At 43.6% G+C, this 26,054-nt stretch overlaps 1 long non-coding RNA gene across 3 annotated transcripts in view; it reads left to right on the top strand.

Moving 5' to 3' along the window:
- The first annotated feature begins 509 nt into the window (after positions 1–509).
- LOC138759996 (uncharacterized) overlaps positions 510–26,054 on the top strand; it is a 48,892-nt gene continuing 23,347 nt past the window's right edge. For all 3 annotated transcript variants that reach the window (XR_011355312.1, XR_011355311.1, XR_011355313.1), the window contains exon 1: positions 510–1,118. This is a non-coding gene — a long non-coding RNA (uncharacterized lncRNA). The remainder of the gene's footprint in view (positions 1,119–26,054) is intronic.

The following is a 26,054-nucleotide window of genomic DNA, read 5'->3' as shown; positions in this document are numbered from 1 at the left end:
AAGGAAGGACATTGCACGGGGTGGTTCTCCAATCCCGCACTCGGCACAGCAGCGGGCTCCAGAAGTCTGATGGATACTTTAAATAAGTATCTTGTCCTCTCCATCGGGTTCTGATTTCGTGACGTTGAAATCTCCACCCTACATGATTCAAGTCTGGTCAGTGAGGTCTTTTCAAAGAGCCATGTATCGAAAGGTTTCCCGAAACTCACCGAACTTCCAGCCCCCAATTCCGCAGGTCAAAGCACACCTCAACCCCGGTTGTCCAGGCTAAAACTAAAGGGAAGCATCTCGCTAGCTCTGTTACCCAAGCGGAACACTCTCCCACCCTTGGAGACAATCATTTCAAAGGTCTGAGTCCGTTTATTTCATCCTCCAAGGCGCGCAACTCGTCAATTCGAAACGAGCAACTGAGATATGAAATCATGAGGCGTGTTTTCTATTCAGCGCCCTTATCCAGCTGAAATGTTAGTTTGCATTCGATCAGTGGTCACGGCTCTCTTGACGGAGTATCCGCCTGAAATGTCAACGCCCTGCCTCTCTCCATAGACGCTGCCCGATCTGTGGAGCATTTCCAGTATTTTCTAGTTTTCTTTTCAAATGTCCAGAATCCGTAGTTTTGTTTCCGAATTTCAGAACCGTCTTGTAGAAACACAGCAGGGCTCTCCACCAACTGTATCACACATTCCTCTTTTTTTTTGGGTGGTCTTAAATACTACGTGCTAATTAGAGTCGGGGGGTGGGGGATTTCTCTTTTTGCCAAAAACAAATATCCAATGCTTGTCTTGTGATCATTTCGAAGTCGCTTTTCAAAGTGATTTTCTTCTCACTTTCCAGAAACATTGGTGTAGATTTTGGGCTGGGTATAAAGTGTGATAACTTTGGTCGATTTGGAGTTCTGGATAAACGAAGACATTTCTGTGGGCTTCGTCAGTTCCCTGGAATGTTCCAATGTTCAACGTTCAGAGCAGTTCAGTTTGTGTAACCTGAGGGATTTGTAAACCGCGAAGGACGCTTGGGCTTCGGAAGATTGAACCGGGAGTTTCGGACCAGTTACGTGGGAAAGCACAGCGTTAAATCGAAGGACACAGCTGACTTCCTGACCTTTGAAGGCGGGGAAGGTAAGACCTCTGGGCATTGTCGTTTCATTGAGCTTCCATTAATCACACACTCAATTTTTATCCCTTGCATTACAAAATATGCCTCTTTCCGTTGAGAATCTTTGACCAAGTTGTTGCGAGCAAATAGCCCTGGTTTAAGATTCGCTGACTATCTGGCTAGTAACATCGTTGAGTCAAAGTCACAAAGTCATGCAGTGCACGAAGTGCAGGAGAAACTCAGTAGGTCAAATGATATCAATGGTGTTGAATACACGGATTCTTCCAGGTAGGTCCAATGGGACTAAAATTAATGTTAGTGTCCAAATGCATCTTTCAATAAAGACCACCTTGGACCACCCTAACCCTAACCCTAATGTCTCATAACTCTTCACTGCTTTTCCACTTATCACTGACAAAGCCTCCTGTTGGCATCCATACTTTAAGCCCCTTTCACATTGCCAACCCTCCTCGGAAACGGGAAAAATTGCAGGGCAAGCTGAACGCGGGAGCCTTTCACACTGAACCATTATTTGCAGGTAATTCTGCAACTAGGGATTTTAAAGGTGGGGGGGGGGGGGGGGTGGGTCCCGCCTCCAGCGGTATCGTCACAAATTATGTATCACATGCAGGCTCTGACAGCCCAGGTGATTGCACAGTTACATTTCACAGCTGTCAAAGCCGTCCAGCCTCCCTCTGACAGCCTTGGCAACTAGTTCATGGCCAATCTTTTTTTTTCATACACACCAAATCAGCTGCAAGTAAAAATCCCCTCCCCTGGTATATCTATTCCCTCTCCAGTGAGAACATTCACGTTTCTTTTGCTAACATGTTGCCATAACATTTATTAGCCTGAGTATCTGCTTCTGATTGGTGTAATTCAGCCTTCCAAAATTAGATTGACAACATTGTTTATTTTTCAATTGAACATAATTCTGCTGGGAACGCACTGTTATGTTCTTTTTTTTTGGCCAACTGGTTAATAGTGTTCAACTTGATCACATAATTTTTCAAGGGGAAGAAACAATCTTTCAGAGTTGCCCAACTTGCCGCAGCGTGGTTCATTCTAAGAGAACCGTCTGTTTCATTTTGAAGCCAAATTCCATGTAGTTCTTCATTTGTTCAGTTCAGCCTGAAAGGGTGCAAAAGGGGCAGGTGCACCTTGTCCAGAGAGGAGAGAGTGGCCAAGAAGCCCCAGCTACTTGAGTGGAATAGGCAGTGGACGCTGCGCTTTCCCCTGCTGGGGCAGCTCGGGCAGGGTCTGTTCAATGCCCTTCATGCCCAGTGCATCATTGCAGTAGGAGAACATCGTGGAGGGGAAACCCTCACGCTGCTCCCCCAGGTAACCCAACTGTTATTTGAAGAGGAGCAGTGGCTGCTTTCGATGGAGTTAAACCATAGAGGAGAGCTCAGTTTGTGCTTGGATAGCATGGGAAGATGGGCACTGTTTTAACCGTGTGTACCCTCGGCAGCCTGGAGTCATGTCTGTGCACCAGTGCACCTTGTTATGCAGTTGATCCCCCAATTCCAAGAATTCTACAGTCACTAGATTAATCATTTGGCTTCTGGGTACGCTTGCAGCTTGTATTATGCTGTCACCAGGCATAGCAATGCAACTAAAAATATTCCAGGTTTTTTTTTGTGAAGAACTGCGCAGCGGAGCAATGGGACTGTCGTGATGGTGTGGGGTGGTGGGATCAGTGTGGGGCTGATAGGGAGGGAGATGGGGCAAGAGGAAGTGGGAATGGAAGAGAGAGGGAGGGGATGGGGAGGGAGGAGAATGGAGGAGGAAGGGAGCAGGGTAGTGGGGCAGTCAGAGCCCAGGAAGTAGAGTGGGGATGCTGTCAAGCAGTGGGGTGGGGGATCTGTCAGGTAGCAGGACTCAAGTAACGGGACTCAGGCAGCAAGACAGGGGGATGACAGAATGCGGGCAGCTCTGCAGTGAAATATAACTGCCAGACTGACGCAAGTACGTCATTAATGGTACTTGATAAGTTGATTAGACCATTCGCACCACGAGAAGGCAATTGGTGGGTTAACTCAGCCTGGCTCTCATATGTGCCCCCACCATGCATCAGACCCCAGTTGAAATTGACTCACCCTGCCCGGTTATGTCATTTTACACTGCACGATTCATGCAATTTGACCCACCAAATTGGAGGGTTAACTCACAGTGTGAAAGGGCTTTCTTTTCTCTCATTCCATCCTCCTGCTCTCTCCAGACCCATCCCTAAAATCAAAGACCCAACTCTCGACAATTTTGGTCACAGCAATTCCTTCTCATACCCTTGCAACATATACATGAGACACGAGAACAGATGTAGGCCAAATGCTCCTTCAAAATTACAAAATGGCCTTGTCTGCCTCTAGCCTCATCAGCATGTTGCTTAATCCCTTTAATGTACAAAAATCTATAAATTTCAGCCTTGAATGCACTAAATAGAGCATTTACAGTCTTGAAGAGGAAAAAGAATCAAACATTTAAAACCTTTTAATAAAGAATTTCTACTCATGTCAGGCCTAAAATGCTGAACTTCATCTCAAGACAAGGTATTATTCAACTACTACCCTTGGATTGAAACAAGGCCTCTTGACAAAGGTGAACATGGAAAGAAGTTTCTTCTGGTGAGAAAATCTAGAACCAGGGTCACTGTTTAAAAACCAAAGTCAGAATCAGTATGAGGGAATTTCCTGATGCAGCGTCTCGGCCCGCAACATCATCGATCGTTTTCCTTCCATGGATGCTGTCTGATCTACAGAGTTCATCCAGCATTTTGTATGTTTCTCTCTTTTTTTTTGTCTGAGTTGATTGTGGGCCTCCAGAACTCTGTTCTTCAAGGGACAATGCAATGAAAATCTATTAAAGGGTAGAGATGAGTAGATACTTCATAAGGAATGGTACTTCTGCATGTTGCCACTCATGATCATATTGGCTTCCTTTAGGCATACTATGGCAAAAAATTAAATACTTGGATTTTGTGTATTCAGATCCAGTTATACAGGAGCTTCTCACCATGTAAAATTAAAATTATTTGCAGCAACTTCTCTAACTGAAGTTGATAGTGTTGCATTATCCCATATTTCCCTGCATTCATGACATTTTTAATCCAAATTTAGCGTTTCCATCATCCTTTGCACAGCTCAACTTTCTCACCCACCTTCGGGACATCAGCAAAATTGACCCTGATGGTGCTCTCTTTTAATGTCAGTCATTAATATATGTTGTAAATATGATCTTTGTGGCAACCTGATAACCTGGAACAACCAATTAATTTCTGGCCTTTACCCAGTATCCATGTTAATGTATTATTGTCAACTCTGAGAACCCTCACTTAATGAGGCAACCTTTTGTAAAAATTGAAAAGAAACAGATGCTTGATGAACACCCTATTCACTACTCTAAATATTAATTTTCTCCATCACTGGTGCACAGTCACTACAATGTGGATCATGTAATGAGTGCACTGGAGTTAATCAATACTGCAACAGCATGCCCATGATTTCCTATGAAGAAGCAATAGATGGATAAGGACTTTACCTTCCAAGCCACTCACTATCTGGACCAAGAAGCATATCACTGCTTGAATTTCAATCCGAGAACAACATCCTCAACAATGTTGTGGAATATCTTCACCAGAAAATAAATTGCCACAGTTCAAGAAGGTGGCTCACATCATTTCACAAGGCATTGGAAAATTAATGCTGGCCTTGGAAGTGACCTGGAAACCTAATAAACAAGAGAAACTTCCAGGCAAACCTCAAAGCAAAGCTCGAGGATGCAATCCGCCTCATGGACTCATCCCATGAAACCCTCTGGGATCAGCTGAAGACTGCCATACTACAATCCACTGAAAAGGTACTGGGCTTCTCCTCCAGGAAAAAACAAGGACTGGTTCGATGAAAACAACCAGGAAATCCAGGAGCTGCTGGCAAAGAAGCGAGCTGCCCACCAGGCTCACCTTGCAAAGCCGTCCTGGCCAGAGAAGAAACGAGCCTTCTGTCGCACATGCAGCCATCTTCAGCGCAAACTCCGGGAGATCCAAAATGAGTGGAGGACTAGCCTCGCCAAACGAACCCAGCTCAGCGCGTACATTGGCGACTTCAGGGGTTTTTACGAGGCTCTAAAAGCTGTGTACGGCCCCTCACCCCGTCCAAAGCCGCTGCGCAGCTCAGATGGCAAAGTCCTCCTCAGCGACAAGATCTCCATCCTCAACCGATGGTCAGAACACTTTCAATCTCTTTTCCATGCCAACCGCTCAGTCCAAGAATCTGCTCTGCTCCAGCTCCCTCAACAGCCCTTAATGCTAGAGCTGGATGAGGTCCTCACCCGGGAAGAGACATATAAGGCAATTGAACAACTGAAAAGTGGCAAAGCAGCAGGTATGGATGGAATTTCCCCCCCAGAGGTCTGGAAGGCTGGCGGCAAAACTCTGCATGCCAAACTGCATGAGTTTTTCAAGCTTTGCTGGGACCAAGGAAAGCTGCCTCAGGACCTTCATGATGCCATCATCATCACCCTGCACAAAAACAAAGGCGAGAAATCAGACTGCTCAAACTAAAGGGGAATCACGCTACTCTCCATTGTAAGCAAAATCATTGCTAGGATTCTCCTAAATAGAATAATACCTAGTATCGCCAAAAATGTTCTCCCAGAATCACAGTGGGGCTTTCGCGCAAACAGAGGAACTACTGACATGGTCTTTGCCCTCAGACAGCTCCAAGAAAAGTGCAGAGAACAAAACAAAGGACTCTACATCACCTTTGTTGACCTCACCAAAGCCTTTGACACCGTGAGTAGGAAAGGGCTTTGGCAAATACTAGAGCGCCTTGGATGCCCCCCAAAGTTCCTCAACATGGTTATCCAACTGCACGAAAACCAACAAGGTCGGGTCAGATACAGCAATGAGCTCTCTGAACCCTTCTCCATAAACAATGGCGTGAAGCAAGGCTACGTTCTTGCACCAACCCTCTTTTCAATCTTCTTCAGCATGATGCTGAAACAAGCCTTGAAAGACCTCAACAATGAAGACGCTGGTTTGCATCCGGTACCGCATGGATGGCAGTCCCTTCAATCTGAGGCGCCTGCAAGCTCACACCAAGACACAAGAGCAACTTGTCCGTGAACTATTCTTTGCAGACGACGCCGCTTTAGTTGCCCATTCAGAGCCAGCTCTTCAGCGCTTGACGTCCTGTTTTGCGGAAACTGCCAAAATGTTTGGCCTGGAAGTCAGCCTGAAGAAAACTGAGGTCCTCCATCAGCCAGCTCCCCACCATGACTACCAGCCCACCCACATCTCCATCGGGCACACAAAACTCAAAACGGTCAACCAGTTTACCTATCTCGGCTGCACCATTTCATCGGATGCAAGGATCGACAACGAGATAGACAACAGACTCGCCAAGGCAAATAGTGCCTTTAGAAGACTACACAAAAGAGTCTGGAAAAACAACCAACTGAAAAACCTCACAAAGATTAGCGTTTACAGAGCCGTTGTCATACCCACACTCCTGTTCGACTCCGAATCATGGGTCCTTTACCGGCATCACCTACAGCTCCTAGAACGCTTCCACCAGCGTTGTCTCCGCTCCATCCTCAACATTCATTGGAGCGACTTCATCTCCAACATCGAAGTACTCGAGATGGCAGAGGCCGACAGCATCGAATCCACGCTGCTGAAGATCAAACTGCGCTGGGTAGTGTTAGGTCTGCTTTGTTCATGAATGAGTGAGACAAACACCAGGCTGAGTCGAAATCAGGGTTCTTTGTTCTTTATTACCGGATTGTAACACTTGCGACCAACCAGGTTAGTCGGAGAATGCATTCTGCCGTTATCAGCAAAATGGTGATTTTTTATACCCTTGGATATGTGCTTAGAACATCATCATATCATTACTTGTCCAATGACTAAAACTGTTGCTATCCTTTCCCTGCTAGCTTCCTGCCTCTCAATCCATCAATGTCTCTCTTATCTTGTAAGTACAAGGATGCATTCACATCTTGTTACTGCCCCGTACATTCCCATCTCATGATGTTTTACCTTACAGTAGGTCACATCTCCAGAATGGAGGACTATCGCCTTCCCAAGATCGTGTTATATGGCGAACTCTCCACTGGCCACCAAGACAGAGATGCTCCAAAGAAGAGGTACAAGGACTGCCTAAAGAAAGCTCTTGGTGCCTGCCACATTGACCACCGCCAGTGGGCTGATCTCGCCACAAACCGTGCATCTTGGGGCCTCACAGTTCGGCGGGCAGCAACCTCCTTTGAAGAAGACCGCAGAGCCCACCTCACTGTCAAAAGACAAAGGAGGAAAAACCCAACACCCAACCCCAACCCACCAATTTTCCCTTGCAACCGCTGCAGCCGTGTCTGCCTGTCCCACATCGGACTTGTCAGCCACAAACGAGCCTGCAGCTGACGTGGACTTTACTCCTCCATAAATCTTCGTCCGCGAAGCCAAGCCAAAGATATGCTGCATTAACATGGATTTCCTGTGAAGTCTATACCCAAAAATCTCTCATTTACCAAACTTGTTATTTTGCTTTTATAAAATCAAAGTTATTATGTCTAATCATAATATGAATTTCAAAATATCATGTGACATTTTTCTGTCATTTTCCTGACAACTGATGTATTGTTAATTTGTATTGAGTTAAATAAGGAATATGGTGAGGTAATGGGTTATCTATGATTTATCAAATGGAACGAGAGGCCAAATGGGTGAATCCTTCTATTTATTTACGTTCATGTGTTCTGTGGTTCCTTATTTACTCTTTCTCTCCCTTCTTTTTACTGTTGCCATTCTTGGTGGATGGCCTTTCACCTACTTAATTCTCTACAGTTTCTGCCATACATCTATTCAACTTTTCAGTAATGTCTCCTCCTTCAAGGCACAACCCATTAACTCAATTATAAGCTTTTTTTCCATTTCTGCCATGTGTCATGTAGAAATCTGACCATTCAGTAGCCACCACAAAATCAATTACAGAGTGACAGTTTATAAGATATTTTGAGCTCCAGTTATTTCAAACAGTTCAATGGTTTCCGATTAGTTGCCCGTTTTTCAATGTAAGTATATGAATCATAAATGCAATGCATGCTCTTCTAAAACTACTTTAAAGCTGTGAAAAGAGATTTGTAAAGAAGGAGAATAGAGGAAAACAAGCCATTGGAATAAGCTGTGGATTCATAGGATGCTGTGTGATCTTACCACTTGAATGTAGTTTGATTTCAACTTATAAATAATTCTTTTGTATTTTCTGTGGAACATAGTAGGTTTCTCATAATATAACACTAGAGGACTTTTGCGATATTACAATAAAAAATAAAGTAATAATAACACTAACAGTGCACAAAAAGTAAGGCAGCGTCTTTGATTCATTGATTATTCAGGAATCTGATGGCAGCGGGGAAGAAGCTGTCCCTGTGCCATTGAGTGCTCGTCTTTAGGCTCCTCTACCTTTTTCCCGATGGTAGCAGAGTAAAGAGGGCATGGCCTGGGTGGTGGTGGGGGTCTTTGACAATAAGGCTGTTTTTGAAGACACCACCTCGTGTAGATGTCCTTGATGGAGTGAAGTCTGGTGCCTGTGATGTCACAGGCTGAGTTAACAACCAGCCAGAATGCTCTCCACAATACACCTGTAGAAGTTACGAGAGTCTTCATGACAAACCGAATCTCCTCAGAGATCTCACAAAGTTGGCGAGTTTTTTTTGTGATTGCATCAACATGGAGGCTCCAGGACAGATCGTTGGAGATGTTGACACCCAGGAATTTGAAGTTCTTTACCCTCTCCACTATTGAGCCCTCGATGCAGACTGGGTTGTGTTCCCCTGACTTCATCCTGAAGGTCACAATCCTTGCTTTTGTTCAAATTGAGTGCAAGATTGTTGTTATTACACCATTCAATGAGCTGAACCATCTCCCTTCTGTAATCCTGTCGACAACTGTGGTGTCATCGGCAAACTTGTAGATAGCATTGGAACTGTGCCTGGCCACAGATATAGGTTTATAATGAATAGGGCAGTGGACTAAGCACACACACTTGGGGTGGGCGTGTGTTGATAATCAGTCAGGAGGAGACGTTGTTTCCAATTTGTACTGATGTAGTCCCTGATGAGGAAGTTAAGGATACAGTTGCAGAGGGGTGTAAAGAGGCCTAGAGTTTGCAGTTTCTTGACCAGTTCTGAGGGAATAATGGTATTAAGGGCTGAGCTGTTGTCAATGAAGAGCAGCTGTCCTGGAGCCTCCATATTGATGCAATCACAAAGAGTATGAGTTATTGTTTTTGAGGTGGTCTAGAGCTGAATGGAGAGCCAACGCTATTGCATCTGCTACGGAGCAATTGTGACAATAGGCAAATTGCAGCGGATCAAGATCTTTGCTTAACTATGTGTTAATTCTAGTCATGACCAGCCCCTCAAAGCATTTCATCAGAAGTTAGTGCTACTGGGTGGTAGTCGTTGAGGCAGCTCACACAGTTCTTCTTGGGTACCGGGACGATTTTTTTTTTTTAAAATTTTTTATTTTTCACACCATAAATCACATTAGCCATGATGTACACTTTTTCTTTTTCACACATATACAGTGACTTTTTCTTCCCCCCCCCCTCCCTCCTCCCAAGCCACCCCCCCACGCCCCCTCTCATCCATTTTAGGTATACAATCTAGGTTGCATTAAGCCAGTCAGACAATGTTGTCATTCAACAAAAATACACCAGAAATTCTACTGAGTCCATTCTTTTCTTTCCTTCTCCTTCCATCAACTTAGGTAATGTTTGTCCCCGGTAGGTTTTCGCTATTGTATTTAATGTAAGGCTCCCATACTTGTTCGAATATTTCAATATTATTTCTTAAACTATATGTTATTTTTTCTAATGGAATACATTTATTCATTTCTATATACCATAGTTGTATTTTCAAATTATCTTCCAATTTCCAGGTTGACATAATACATTTTTTTGCTACGGCTAGGGCTATCTTAACAAATCTTTTTTGTACATCCTCCAAATCAATTCGAAATTCTTTGTTTGTTATGTTACTTAGGAGAAAGATCTCTGGATTCTTTGGTATATTGTTTTCTGTTATTTTATTTAATATCTGACTGAGATCATCCCAAAATTTTTCTACTCTCTCACATGTCCAGATTGCATGAATTGTTGTTCCCATTTCTTTTTTACATCGAAAACATCTATCAGATACTGTTGGGTCCCATTTATTTAACTTTTGCGGTGTAATGTATAGTCTGTGTAACCAATTATATTGTATCATATGTAGCCTCGTATTTATTGTATTTCTTATCGTTCCAGAACATAATTTCTCCCATGTTTCCTTTTTTATCTTTATATTTAAATCTTGTTCCCATTTTTGTTTAGTTTTACCATTTGTTTCCTCATTCTCATTTTCTTGCAGTTTAATATACATATTTGTTATAAATCTTTTGATTAACATTGTATCTGTAATCACATATTCAAGGTTACTTCCCTCTGGTAAACTCAAATTGCTTCCTAATTTATCTTTCAAGTAGGATCTCAGTTGGTAATATGCCAGCGCTGTATCTCCAGTTATATTGTACTTATCTCTCATTTGTTCAAAGGATAAGAATCTACTTCCTGAAAAACAATTTTCTATTCTTTTAATCCCTTTTTTTTCCCATTTTCTAAAGGAAAGGTTGTCTATTGTAAAAGGGAGTAGCTTATTTTGCGTCAATATTAGTTTTGGTAATTGATAATTTATTTTATTTCTTTCTACATGAATCTTCTTCCAAATATTGAGGAGATGATGTAATACTGGAGAAGTTCTATGTTGTACCAATTTTTCGTCCCATTTATATAATATGTGTTCAGGTATCTTTTCCCCTATTTTATCTAATTCTAATCTCGTCCAGTCTGGTTTTTCCCTTGTTTGATAAAAATCTGATAGGTATCTTAATTGTGCAGCTCTATAATAATTTTTGAAGTTTGGCAATTGTAAGCCTCCTTGTTTATACCATTCTGTTAATTTATCTAGTGCTATCCTCGGTTTCCCCCCTCTCCATAAAAATTTCCTTATTATTTTCTTTAACTCTTTGAAGAATTTTTCTGTCAGTTGTATTGGCAATGCCTGAAATAAGTATAGTATCCTTGGAAAAATGTTCATTTTAATACAGTTTATCCTTCCTATCAGTGTTAGTGGTAGATCTTTCCAATGCTCTAAATCGTCCTGTAATTTTTTCATTAGTGGATTGTAATTGAGTTTATATAATTGGCCTAGATTTTTGTTTATTTGTACACCTAGGTATCTTATTGCCTGCATTTGCCATCTGAATGGAGATTCCTTCTTAAATTTTGAGAAATCCACATTATTCATAGGCATTGCTTCACTTTTATTTACATTTATCTTGTAACCCGACACTTCTCCATATTCCTTCAATTTCTTATATAATTCTTTTATTGATAGTTCTGGTTCTGTTAAGTACACTATAACATCATCCGCAAATAGACTGATTTTATATTCCCTGTCTTTTATTTTTATTCCTTTTATATTATTATCTATTCTTATCAATTCTGCTAGTGGTTCTATAGCTAGCGCAAACAATAAAGGTGATAGTGGGCATCCCTGCCGCGTTGACCTGCTTAAGTTAAATTGCTTTGATACATGTCCATTTACTGTCACTTTCGCTAACGGTCCCTTATATAATGCTTTAATCCAATTAATATACTTCTCCGGTAAACTGAATTTTTGCAATACTTTGAACAAATAATTCCATTCTACTCTGTCGAAGGCCTTCTCTGCGTCTATTGATGCCCTTTTGAAGCAGGTGGGAACCTTTGACTGCAGCAGGGAGAGGCTGAAAATGTCTGTGAACACTCCAGCTAGCTGGTTAGCACAGATTTTCAGTACCCTGCCATCGGGGCCTAGCGCCTTGCGAGGATTCACCCTCTTGAATGATGTGGGGTATAGAGAGTTATAGAGAGACCCTCTTGAATATGCAGGGAATAGAGAGATATGGATCATGTGCAAGAAGCAGACATTTAGTTTAAGTTGGCATTGTATTCTGTTCAGGCATCATGAGCTGAAGGGTTGATTCCTACACTGTACTGTTCTACATTCTAATTGCAACACTGCATTGCAGAGGATGAAATGAAGAGCACTGCACAACCTGTTATGTTTTAACTACTTATTGTGCAACTATTGCATTAACACCAAACACCTGTGATAAGTGGCAGTATCTGCATCTCATTTTGTGCTTCAGTTTTGTTGGTGAAGTAGATCAAAGCTAATAAACATCAATAAGCCTTTAGGATCATATGAAATCATTCTAACCCAAATGTATTTTTCTGTTAAATTGATCCTATTAATTAATCATTGTTAAATGACTGATCTTTGTAAAATAATATACTGAAAGTAACACTCAATAGAAAAGTGCATTCTGCATGTGAACATCGACACACAGATATTAAGGAACTCATGGAAGTAGATTGTGATGTCTTGAAGTGAGTCAACATCACAGAAGATGAAATACTGGAAGGGTCTAAAATTATAAATCCCAGAGGCTAATCATATATGCTGAGACAATGCAGGAAGCTGGTGAACTGACCAAGTTAAAGCTAACCTACCCTCTGATTTGCCTCAAATTTTATTACTGTGACCTAACTCACTAACCCAGATCAGGACCTAAACTGTAGGAAATGTTTGGAAGTGACCACACTTACTGTACACAGGCACTGTACCATGTGACCCAGGAGGTATTTTAAATACATTTCACAAAATTCAGAAGGCAAAGATATTAGCAAGACATTTGAAACAAAATCACATTTCTTGATCACATAAGTAAAATTAAAGGCATACTCTCCATGCAGTTAGAATAAAAGTCCTTCCCTTTCTCAAGGATTGTGTTATGTCAGATTATTTTATGCTGTATCCTTAATTGATTGAACTGTGGAGGCAATTAAGAGTCAACCATGTTGATAGGTCTTTTTCACATATAGAACACACCAAGAAAGGATAGAAGATTCCTTTCCCTGAAGGCAGATTAGAGTCAACCAGATGGGTTTTTGTAACAATCCAATGGTTTTATGGCTTTTCCCAAATTCTAGAGTTATTGAGTTAACATAACAATTACAGCACGGAAACAGGCCATTAGGCCCTTCTAGTCTGCTCCAAACCAAACACCCCTCTCTAGTCCCACCTCCCTGCACAATGCAGGGAGTTACTTGAAGTTAGGTTCCCAGTTGTCTCACTTGAAGTCAAATTCATGTTTTGAGATTGGAGGTCCAAAACTCTGACTCTTTGCCCCAATAACAACCATTATGTAATTGTATCCTGGAAATAATGGGAAACATAAATGAATCTGTAGCGGCGGCTACACTGCTCCTGCAATAACACATGCAACCAGACGGGTTGAGCTCAGTGAGCAGACTAGTTTATTGCAGGCTGCTGGGCTGCATTTATACTCCCAACCTGGACCTGGCTGAGAACCACACTGGAGGGTGCTGACGTCACCCAGGCATCATGTGGTCCCCAAACGCGGGTCTCTGAGCCTCGAACTGGAAGGAAGGGAAACCCCCCGATGGTGCCATTTTGGCTGGCTGCCCCGCCGAGTGGCTTACAAGTGGGGCCGGTTCGCCTGCCTTGTGGTGAGCCACCACACAGCCCTTCCTAGAACCAGCGCCAATGTCCTTTATTGCCGGGCGGCATCGCTTCTTGGGCTGGGCAACGACCATGGGCTCGGTGGGATCAAGGTGCACTGGCTTCAGCCTGTCCATGGTAAACAGCTCATGCCTGCTGCCCAAGTCCAGCGTGAACGACGAGCCGCAACACTGTATAAACCTGTACAGCCCCTCGTATGGTCGCTGCAGAGGTGCCACGGTCAGGCCCCACCGAACGAAAACAAACTCCGTGAACGATCAATCAGTCCATTAGCCTGCGGGTGGTAGGCCTTGGTGTGATGTAGCTGTAACCCCAACCTGTTGGTGAGCTGTGTCCAGAGCGCAGATGTGAACTGGGCGCCCCGATCGCTGGTGATGTGAGCCAGGACGCCGAACTGGGTGACCCAACCATGCAACGGGGCTTGGGAGCAGGAGTCGGTGGAGGCGTTAGGCATCGGGATCACCTCAGGCCAGCGAGTGGTGTGGTCTACCACCATAAACAGGTAACGGTTGCCCCGGGAAATGGGTAAGGGCCCGACGATGTCCACATGAATGTGGCTGAACTGTTCCCGGACGTGCTCAAACTCTTATACGGTCGCCCTGGTGTGCCTGTGCAACTTGGACATCTGGCAATGGGTGCATGTTCTGTCCCAGCCCGTGATCTGCTTACGCAGCCCCCCATGCCATATGAACCATTCTGCCACCATCCAGACCATGGACCTGATGGACAGATGTGAAAGGTCATGGATGTGATGGAAGTCCCGCCTGTGCCACTGCTGGGGAACCACTGGCCGCGGTGTGCCCATGGAGATATCAGACAGGATGGTGCCTTCGCCTCTCGGAGTCGGGAGGTCTTGGAACCGCAGTCTGGTGATGGCAGTCTTGAAGGCCCTAGTCTCCTCATCAGCTTCCTGGTTCCGGGCGAGATGGTCGAAGTCAAGGCCGGGCCTCAGTGCGCAGATGGCCGGTCGCTAGAGTGCATCGACAACTACATTGTCCTTCCCCGCTTTGTGCCAAATGTCGGTGGTAAACTCTGACACAAAGGAAAGGTGATGCTTCTGGTGGACCGACCAGAGATCCTTTGCCATCGCCAGCGCCTGGGTGAGGGGCTTGTGGTCGGTGAAGATGGTAAAAGTCCTCTCCTCCAAAAAATAGTGGAAATGCCGCACCGCCAGGTACATGCCCAGTAACTCATGGTCGAAGGCACTATCCATGCATTCAGGCAGAGCAGGTGGCTGAAGAATGCCAGCGGCTTCCAATGCCCATTCACTTGCTGCTCCAGGATGGCACTGATGGCTGTGGCAGAGGCATCGACAATGAGTGCCATATGCAGGTTGGTGTGAGGGCGTCCTTGGTGGCCTCGAATGCAGTTCAGGCTTCTGGGGTTCTGGGTTCCAAGTGAGCGTCCAAGCGAGAGGCTGCGATGAGGGCGAACAGCGGCTGCACGATACATGTAGCTCCCGGGATGAAGCGAACTCCTGCAGCCCCTTGAGGCTGTTCGGGCATGGGAACTCCCTGATAGCGGCAACCTTTGGAGTGGCGGGCAAGGCTCCTTCGGCCGTGATAGTATGGCCCAGGAACTGCATGGACTCTTTCCCAAACTGGCACTGGCCAAAGTCGGCCAGCTGGGAGAAAAGCCCACATTGGTGGGTCTTGTGTTGCGCCCGATCCCTACTGGCAATGAAGATGTCATCTAAGTAAATGAAGATGAAATCCAGGTCCCTGCCCACTGAGTCCACGAGGTGCTGGAAAGTCTGAGCGGCATTCTTGAACCTGAATGACGTGCAGGAATTCGAACAGGCCAAATGGGGTGATGATGGCTGTCTTGGGTATGTCCTCAGGGTGCACCGGAATCTGGTGATATCCGTGCACCAGGTCAATCTTGGAGAAGACCCTCACGCCGTGCAGGTTGGCTGTAAAATCCTGGATGTGAGGGATGGGGTAACAGTCAGGAACAGTTGCCTCATTGAGCCGTTGATAGTCTCCACAGGGAGGTTTTTGGGACCAGGTGGAGTGGCAAGGCCCATGGGCTGTCAGACTGCCAAATGATCCCCAGCGCCAACAGGTGTGAAAACTCCTCCTTCGCTACCTGGAGCTTGTCAGGCAGGAGCTGGCATGCCTTGGCATGAATTGGCAGGCCCTGGGTGGGGATGTGGTGGAACACCCATGGTGCGGTGAGGCAGCAGAGAACAGTGGCTTGAGGAGTGTCGGGAACTCATCCAGGATCTGCTGGAACTCATCTCTGGGTGTGCTGATCATGGCCACCTGCGGGAGGCGTCGAGGCAAACAGCCTGGAAGGTACGGGCTTCCACCAGGCACCTACCTCGAATGTCCACCAGAACTCCATGTGCAAGGGGGAAGTCTGCACCCAGGATGGCAGTCAGGAGGGATGAGACAGTGAACCTCCATGCAAAATTCCGTTGGCCGATCTGGAAGTGGACTGTCTTGTCTTCATACGTCCGGATTGCCGTTACGTTGGTCACATGGAGGGGAGGTCCATGAGGTTGGTTCCTAGATTCGATGGCCGTGGCCGAGATGATGCTGATCTGGGCTCCAGTGTCAATGAGGAACCGCCGGCCGCTGACTGAGTCCCACAGGTAGAGAAGGCTGTGTCTTTGGCCAGCCACTGCAGCCATTAACAGCGGCCAGCCTGGTCATTTCCCTGGAATGAGCAGGGCTGACGACACTTCTAAACCATGGCTCTCCAGCGCTGGTGGTAGAAGCAGAGGCCTGAAGCAGATGCTGTGGCCTTGGTTATGCTTTTGGGGGCCCCTGCAGGGGCTGGGTGCTCTACCGCAGTGCTAGGGGCGGGCTTGGCGTGGTCGTGCCCGTGCCCATGCCTCGTGACCTCCTGGACCACTGAGCCTTCCGAGTATCGTACGAACCAAAGCTCTTGGGCCTTCTGGGCGACCTTCCTCGGGTCAGTGAAGCTCTCCTGAACCAGCAGCGGGCAGATGTCCCCGGGCATATGTTCGAGGAAGATGTGTTCGAAAGTAGGCAGTTGGTGTGCTCACCCATGAGTGCGAGCATCTCGTCCATCAGTTCCATTGGAGACCTGTCCCCCAGGGCATCAAGGGGCAGCATCCGAGTGGCACGCTGGTGTCTGGATAGTCCAAGGGACCCAGTAAGCATTTGCTTGATGGTCTCATACTTGTCCTCGGCGGGTGGGTGCTGAACAAGGTGCAGCACACGTCTGGCAGTGGCCTGGTCCAGGGCAGCGACCACATGGTATAATTTGGTCGTGTCGGACAAAATCTGGTGGAGGTGAAACTGGGCCTCCGCATAGCCGAACCAGGTCTCCGGCTCCTGAACCCAGAATTCAGGCAGTTTCATGACTACAGGGCTGATCCCAGGCTCGCTCATGATGTTTGAACCAGTCGGGGTCACCAATTGTAGCGGCGGCTACACTGCTCCTGCAATAACACATGCAACCAGACGGGTTGAGCTCAGTGAGCAGACTAATTTATTGTAGGCTGCTGGGCTGCACTTATACTCCCAGCCCGGACCTGGCTGAGAAGTGCGCTGGAGGGTGCTGACGTCACCCGGGCGTCACGTGGCCCCCAAGCGCGGGTTTCTGAGCCTCAAGCTGGAAGAAAGGGAAACCCCCGATGGCACCGTCTAGGCCAGCTGCCCTGCCGGGTGGCTTACCAGCGGGGCCGGTTCACCTGCCTTATGGTGAGCCACCACAAATCGTACATTATGGATTTCTTTCCAATTTCCAACCCAATGCAGTGGCTTATAGGTGATAGATTACTTCAAACTAGATAAATATTCACTACAATCAAATGAACAAGTGTAGTGTGGATTATGGATTGCAGTGGGCCTGACACAGATCCAGAACTATGGTCAATGCAGGAAACTGGGTTCATTTGATATACTTGTTACTGTTCATTAATGTCCTGTGACTGTGGATGGATGAGCATTGTGTATTTCACTCTTGCATTCCCAACTGGGAGTTGGGAATGTTTAGCAGTGATTTATTTCCACAGAATCTGTTAGTGTTAGTCTGTGAGTGTGTGCCCCTTTGTGCGTTCCCCTGAATGTTGTTCAGTCTTGATTCTCTTTGAACCCATTGAACCTGTTCTGAACACAAAACGTGACTTAAATGGAAGTGTAGGCACCAATCATCAGTATTACTGGGCAATGACATACAGGAGGGAAATGAAAAATCTTCCGTTGAAAAGGTTTAGCTGAAGGAAGGCAAACCTGAGAGAACATTTAATAAAATTATGAGAGACATATGTCAGGTAGATAGTCAGAATCTTTTGCCCAGTGTGGTGATATGTCCACCAGCCCACTGCAGGGTGCGATCTCTGTACCTGCAGGAAGACCACTTAAGAAGCTGACTCCACCTGTCTGGCTATCAATCAGTTGACCTTAATAGACCCCCTAGAGCACACATGTCAAACTCTAGCCCGCGGGCCAAATGCCCCCGCAATGTCGTTGTCCAACCCGATCGCCCGCAAACCCCGCCCTCCCGCACACAGGCCTGAGTGAGTATTATGAATTTTAATCTCAGGATAAAACGATCTTCCAATAGTTTCATGTCACAGTGATAATTATATTCCTGGTTAAAAATGGTCCTGCACCTGGATACAAGCTCATTAGGCATAAAACTTGAAAAGTGTGTAAATCAAAGGATATCTGTACCAATGGAAAAAGGGCATGGCAAATAACCCTGCTAGAGTTCATGCCCACAATCAGTCACCCATTTGATTGTTTCGGGAATCATGTTATTCTCCCACATTCTCAATAGCCCTCAGATTTTACTATTCGACAGCACACTAGCAACATTTGACAAATACTCTACAGAGAAATATTATTTATTGAATATTTTATTTCTCATTTGTTAATGCTTCTGGAAAGAGTTTATTCAGAACTATTATTAAACATTTATTTTAATAAGAAAAAGTTTAACATTACATATGGTGAAAGAAGAGAAAACATGCAAATGTTGTTGAAAATTTTCAATAAATATTTAGTTCGGCCCTCGACTTAGTCCAAGTTTTTAATTTTGGCCCTCCGTGAATTTGAGTTTGACACCCCTGCCCTAGAGGGTTGACTCCACCTGGCTGGCTATCAATCAGCTGACCTGAGCTGGCCCCTCCTGAGCCAGTCACACAGGGAACCACCAAGACATGAAATGGTGTGCAGACTTTTACTGGAATTTGAGTTTTGTGCTTGCTCGCTGCTACCTAAGCGCACCACACCCAGGAAGTTAAAAATTCACAGAGAATAAATGTGTTTAAAATGAGGGGTGGGGGGAATGCAAAGATATATGAAATGTGTTTTATACAGAGAGTGGTAGGTGTCTTGAACAGGTGTCAGGGATAGTGGAGGAAGTAGATACAATCATAGCATTCAACAGGCTTTTAGACAGACACATGAACATGCAGAAATAGAGGGATATATATCATTTGCAAACAACAGAGTTTTAGTTTTGGGCATCATATTTGGTGCAGACATGTGGCCTAAAGGGCCTGTTCCTGTGTTGTTCTCTTCTATGTTCGATGTTCTACACCACAGAACATGCAACTGTCTGCTATGTACAAACACACACACACACACACACACACACACACACACACACACACACAGCCACATTGCACATTAGTTATCACATGACTAATGTTCCACTTGCATGTTCCTCTCCCAACCAAAAGAGATTTATAGCAAATTTTCTTGCAAAATGGCTGGTAGTTGCCTGGAACACGCTGTCAATGGAAGTAGTGGAAGGAGATATGACAATGACATTTAAGATGACTTTCAAAAGGCCCAGAAACAGGCAGTGAATGGATACAGACCACATTCAGGCAGATGTAGTTTAATTTGGCATCACGGATGGCACAGACGTCGTGGGCTGAAGGGCCTGTTCCTGCACTGTGCTGCTTTATATTCTATGATTTGACTCATTTCCATGGTATCACCAGAATGTATTTTAGAAATCTATTGGTCAAGGGAGCAAGGCCACCTGGATAGGAATAATAACGATAACAAAGGTAGGATGGAGATTAGGGTAAAAGGTAGAAAAGAGAATATATGTGAGGGTCATTCTCTGAAATGCATATATTTTAATGCAAGAAGCATTTTAATGCAACAAGGTAGATGAGCTTAGAGCATGGACAGATACTTGGGGTCATGATATTTTGGCAATTAGTGAGACCTGGCTACAGGAGGGGCAGGACTGGCAACTTAATATTTCAGGAAACATTTGTTTTAGATGCGATAGATCAGGGGGTAAAAAAGGGTGAGGAGTTGCTCTGCTTGTTAAGGAGAACATTACTGCCGTGAGGTGGCAGGATGGTCTGGAGGGATCATCCAGTGAGGCTGGATTGGGTGGAATTGAGGGTTGAAGGAGACATGAGAGTGCTAATAGGGGTGTATTATAGACCACCAAATGGGCCAAGAAAATTAGAGGAACAAATTTGTAGCGAGATAACGTATATGTGTGAGAATCATAAGGTAGTGATCATGGGAGATTTTAACTTCCCTCACATTGATTGGGATACCCATACAGTTAGAGGGCTGGATGGGCTAGAGTTCGTTAAATGTGTTCAAGATTGTTTTCTAAATCAATTAGTAGAAGAACCGACTCGGGACGGTGTAATACTGGATCTCCTGTTAGGGAACGAGCTAGGTCAGGTATCGGACATTAATGTTGGAGAACAAATTGGGTCTAGTGATCATAACTCTGTTAGTTTTAGGGTAGTTTTAGGGAAGAGCAAGGAGGGACCTAAAGTTGAGGTTCTGGATTGGAGAAGAGCAAATTTCGAAGGAATAAGAAGGGATTTTGGGAGTATTGAGTGGGACAGGATATTTTCAGGTAAGGATGTAAATGAAAAATGGAGGATATTCAAAAAAGAAATTTTGAGGGTACAGAGTAGATATGTCCCAGTGAGGATCAAAGGAAAGGCTGGAAGTGATAGGGAGGCTTGATTTTCGAGGAATATTGGAAAATTGGTTAGGAGAAAAAGGGAGGTGTACAAGAGGTATAAAGAGCAGGGAGCTGAGAATTTGAAGGAGGACTATAAGGAGTGTAGAAGGAATCTTAAGAAAGAAATTAGAAAGACCAAAAAAAGGCAAGAAGAGGCTTTGGCAGACAGAGTAAAAATAAATCCAAAGGGTTTCTATAGGTACATTAAAAGTAAAAGATTAGTGAGGGATAAAATTGGACCCCTTGTAGATAGCGAGGGTAGGCTGAGTGAGAAGTCAGAGGAAATGGGGGAAATTTTGAATGATTTCTTTGCCTCGGTATTCACTAGGGAAAAAAAATATTGAACCAGTCGAAGTAAAGAAAAATAGTGGGGAGGTCATGAAGCTTATAAGGATAACCAAGGAGGTAGTGATGGCTGTGTTGAAAAAGATAAAGGTGGATAAATCACCGGGACTGGACAAAATATTCCCAAGGGCACTCAGGGAGGCTTGTGGACAGATAGTGGGGCAATTAACAGAGATATTTAGGATGTCACTGGCCATGGGGGTAGTGCCAAAGGATTGGAGGGTGGCGCAAGTGGTTCCACTGTTTAAGAAGGGGTCCAAATGTAAACTTAGGAATTATAGGCCTGTGAGTCTGACGTCTGTGGTGGGCAAGTTGATGGAAAGTGTTCTGAGGGAAGGTATTTACAAATATTTGGAGGTACAGGGATAGATAGGGAGTAATCAATATGGTTTGGTCAGGGGTAGATCATGCTTGACAAACCTGATTGAGTTTTTCGAGGGGGTTACAAAAAAAGTTGATGAAGGGAAAGCTGTGGATGTTGTCTATTTAGACTTTAGTAAAGCTTTTGACAAAGTTCCCCACAGGAGGTTAGGAAAAAAGGTGGAGGCATTAGGTATAAATAAGGAGGTAGTGAAATGGATTCAGCAATGGTTGGATGGGAGGTGTCAGAGAGTAGTGGTAGAAAATTGTTTGTCCAATTGGAGGCCGGTGACTAGTGGAGTTCCTCAGGGATCGGTCCTGGGTCCACTATTGTTTGTTATATATATTAACGATCTGGAAGTAGGGGTGGAGAATTGGATAAGCAAGTTTATGGATGATACAAAGATTGGTGGTGTTGTGGACAGTTAGGAAGATTATCGTAGATTAAAAGGTGATTTAGAAAGGCTGGAGGTGTGGGCTGAGAAATGGCTGATGGAATTTAATACAGATAAGTGTGAGGTGTTACATTTTGGAAAGGCAAATCTAAATAGATCATATGCATTAAATGGTAGGCTATTGAGATGTGCAGAGCAACAAAGGGATTTAGGAGTGATGGTAAATAGTACCCTCAAGGCTGATACTCAGGTAGATGGTGTGGTGAAGAAGGCATTTGGAATGTTGGCCTTCATAAATCGGAGTATTGAATTGAAGAGTAGGGAGGTTATGATGAAATTGTACAAGGCATTGGTGAGGCCAAATTTGGAGTACTGTGTACAGTTTTGGTCATCAAATTATAGGAAAGATATAAACAAAATAGAAAGAGTGCAGAGAAGGTTCAAGAGAATGTTGACAGGATTTCAAGGTTTGAGTTACAGGGAAAGATTGTGCAAACTAGGGCTTTTTTCTCTGGAGCGTAGAAGATTGAGGGGGGACTTGATAGAGGTGTTTAAGATTTTAAAAGGGACAGACAGAGTAAATGTGGATAGGCTTTTTCAATTAAGAGTGGGGGAGATTCAAACTAGAGGGCATGGTTTAAGATTGAAGGGAGAAAATTATAAGGGGAACATGAGGGGAAATTTCTTTATGCAAAGGGTGGTAGGCATGTGGAATGAGCTTCCGGCAGACGTGGTTGAGTCGGGATTGTTGGTTACATTTAAGGAAAGACTGGATAGTTACATGGAGAGGAGAGGACTGGATGGGTATGGACCGGGTGCTGGTCAGTGGGACTAGGAGGGTAGGGATTTCTTACGGCATGGACTAGTAGGGCCGAACTGGCCTGTTCTGTGCTGTAAGTGGTTTTATGGTTATTATATGGTTAAATGGATGTCTGCCAAGTGGGAATTTAATTGAAACATTTAACAAGTTAATCTGCCAGGTTACCAGATTGACATGGTATTCATTTTGAAAAGTTATGAGAGGCAGAAGGAGATTTCCAGGTTAATTAATGCAGGGAAGAGTATTGCAGAAGGCCATTAAAAAAAGGGGCAAGATGCAAGAGGGCATTAACAAGAATTCATGGGATAATGGTGCAGGATTTACATGCCAACAGTAACATAAGCTTGATGTTGTTTGTTACTCAGCTCATTAAATTTGAGACGTATCCCACTCAAGTGGAATCTTTCTTGATCACTATCAGCCAACATTTGTAAAGTAGCATAAACAAAATGAAACATTTCCCGGGAATTTACAGATTACATATAACACCAAACCAAAGTCGGTTACCAAATGTAAGTTGGAAAGATATTAGGGTGCTGGAATTCTGAAGATGAAAACAGAAGATATTTCAAATACTCAGCAGGTCAGGCCATATCTGTGGGGAGCAAAACAGTTTTATGTCAGTGCCATTACAATAGGTTAAGGTATAGACAAATGTGGAGTGGGGAAGTTAGGGGTGATGAGGAGAGAATAAAAAGGTCCTTTATCGGGAGGAGACATTTAATGACACTCTGATATTGCACGGTCAGCCAAACCTATCAGATTTTTATCAAACAAGGGAAAAACCAGATTGGACCAGATTAGAGCTAGATCAAATAGGGGAGAAGGTACCTGAACATATAAGTGGGATGAAAAGCTGGTGCAACATGGGAATTCACCAGTACTGCACCATCTGCTCAACATTTGGAAGAAGATTCACGTAGAAAGGAAAAAAACAAACTACCAACTACCAAAATTAATATTAACGGAAAATCAATTAATCCCTTTCACAATAGATAACCTTTCCTTTAGAGAATGGGAGAGAAATGGGATCAAAAGAATAGAAAATAGTTTTTTTTGGGAAATAAATTCTTATCTTTTGAACAAATGAAGTACAAATATGGAATAACTCACAGTACAATGTTTGCATACCACCAACTGAAAACCTACTTGAAGGACAAATTGGGAAGCAGACTGAGGTTACCAGAAGGAAGCGGTTTTGAATATGTGATTACAGGCACAATGATAATTAAAAGATTTATAACAAACATGTACATCAAACTGCAAGAGAAAGAGAACGATGAAATAAGCTGTAAACCCAAACAAAAGTGGGCACAAGATCTAAACATAAAGATAAAGAATGAAACATGGGAAAAGCTATGCTCCAGAACTATGAGAAATACAATAAACATGAGGTTACGCATGATACAATATAATTGGTTACACAGGCTACACACCATACCCAAAAAGTTAAATAAATGGGACCCAACAGTATCAGATAGATGTTTTCACTGTAAGAAGGAAACGGGTACAACAGTACATTTAATTTGGGCATGTGAGAAAGTGGAAAAAGTTTTGGGAAGATGTAAATCAGGTATTAAATAAAATCACAAAAAATAACATACCAAAAATCCAGAGATCTTTTTTCTAAGTAATATAAGAAGTAAAGAACTTGGCCTCCATTTGGATGAAGCACAAAAAAGATTTATTATGATAGCCTTAGCTGTAGCAAAAAAATGTATAATGTCAACCTGGAAATCAGAAGATAGCCTAAGAATACAACAATGGTACATAGAAATGAATAAATGTATTCCATTGGAAAAAAATAACATATAATTTAAGAAATAACATCACAGTATTCAAACAAATTTGGGAACCGTAAATGGAACACAACAGAGCAGTCCTACCGCGGACCTCCACCACCTAAAATGACAGAATGAGAAGAAGATGAAATGAACTGACCCAGTGTGTAAACGTAGAAGACACAATTTTCTGGTTTATTTTCATTGTGTGATGACATTGTTTAATGGGTTTAATGTATCGTTAATGTTGAACGTTTAGTGGGTGGGGGGGGGTGAAGGAGGGAGGGAAGGGAGGGGGGGAAAAGGGGAGAAAATGACACTGTGTATATTCAAGAGGGAAATATTTGTGTGTATTTTGTGGCACTTTCTTTTAATTTCTCTTGTCTCTCACCCATTTGTCCTCTCCCTTTCTCTATGTCTCAGAATAATTTTTCCAGCGACTTCCAATTCTAATGAAAGTTCATTGACCCGTAACACTAATTCTGCTTTCCTCACCACAGAAGCTGCCTGGCAGAATGAGCATTCCCAACACTTCCTGTTTTCAGGTTGCACCACTCTGTATTTATTATACCACGTTGTTGTTTTACGACAGGTTTTTTTTTCCAACGAATTAGAATAAAGCTTTGCTTTGACAGATCATGACCAAGTTCCATGTCGTAGGTTCAGAAATACAATGAAAGAGTTTTTAAACTTCCAAATTTATTAGGCCACCAATGGAGTAACTTTGCTCATCTCTAATCTCTCTCACATGTTCTCACTCACACTCGCTACCCCATCTGTAATCCCAAATTTGCCAATAAACCTGCTATCACATGGTTCAACATGGCTCCTGTTAGATATCCCCACTTCATGTGTTCTGTGTACTGACATCTTTCATACAAACATTATTTCAAAAAAAGCACATTTAATGGAATTAGCAAGAAAAAAAAAGTGAAATTGGTAAATTTGTTGCCCTGAAATATCCTTGTTATATTATAGATCTGAATATCTGAGTGGTTCAGGCATTTAGGAGTGTTATTTTTTAAAAAGGTTCAGTCAGTCTTAATGTAATGCAGGATTTTTCACTCCTTGTGAAGTCATTTGAAAAGGTTTTTGTGTCAAAATGATGTAAATATATTCTTCTTTGAACCTTTTATGTGAATAATTTTCTACTGCTAACACGAGGACATTTTTTGACACATCCCTTGCCCAGCTGCACACTTCTGTGAAATGCTTTTCAACATTCGCAGCAAACTGGAGAGCACAGCACTTGGTTTTCCAGCAATGCGTGATGCAAAATTGATTTTACAGAGAGAGAATTGCGTTAGCAATGATCTCTGAATAAAATTATGACTTTTACAAAACTGGACAGGGTACATCTGGTCAAGATCCATGCCAGCATTACCGATCCTTACACAGCATCAGAAATGCATCAAATCATGGAATAAATTTGGCACCACATCTTTCACCTGCTGTTGACCAAAATTGGACCTCCTGTGTCCCAACAATGACTCACATATGTTGAAATCCTCCAGAGACAAGAATGAAAAGATTTTCAATGTGATACTTATGTGCTGGACATAACAACTGCCAACCTCATTTTTCAATGTTCAAGACATTTGTAAATTCATTATTGTTTGATTCAATGATGATTGTGACCATTTTATTTTGTTGCACTCAGTGCAATAAACTGCTGCCCTTGTGGCCTAGCATCTCACA

The sequence above is a fragment of the Narcine bancroftii genome, chromosome 4, assembly GCF_036971445.1.
Source record: "Narcine bancroftii isolate sNarBan1 chromosome 4, sNarBan1.hap1, whole genome shotgun sequence".
Classification (NCBI taxonomy): domain Eukaryota; kingdom Metazoa; phylum Chordata; class Chondrichthyes; order Torpediniformes; family Narcinidae; genus Narcine; species Narcine bancroftii.
The sequence above is the reverse complement of the archived record's forward strand: the minus strand, read 5'-3'. Positions and strand labels throughout refer to the sequence as shown.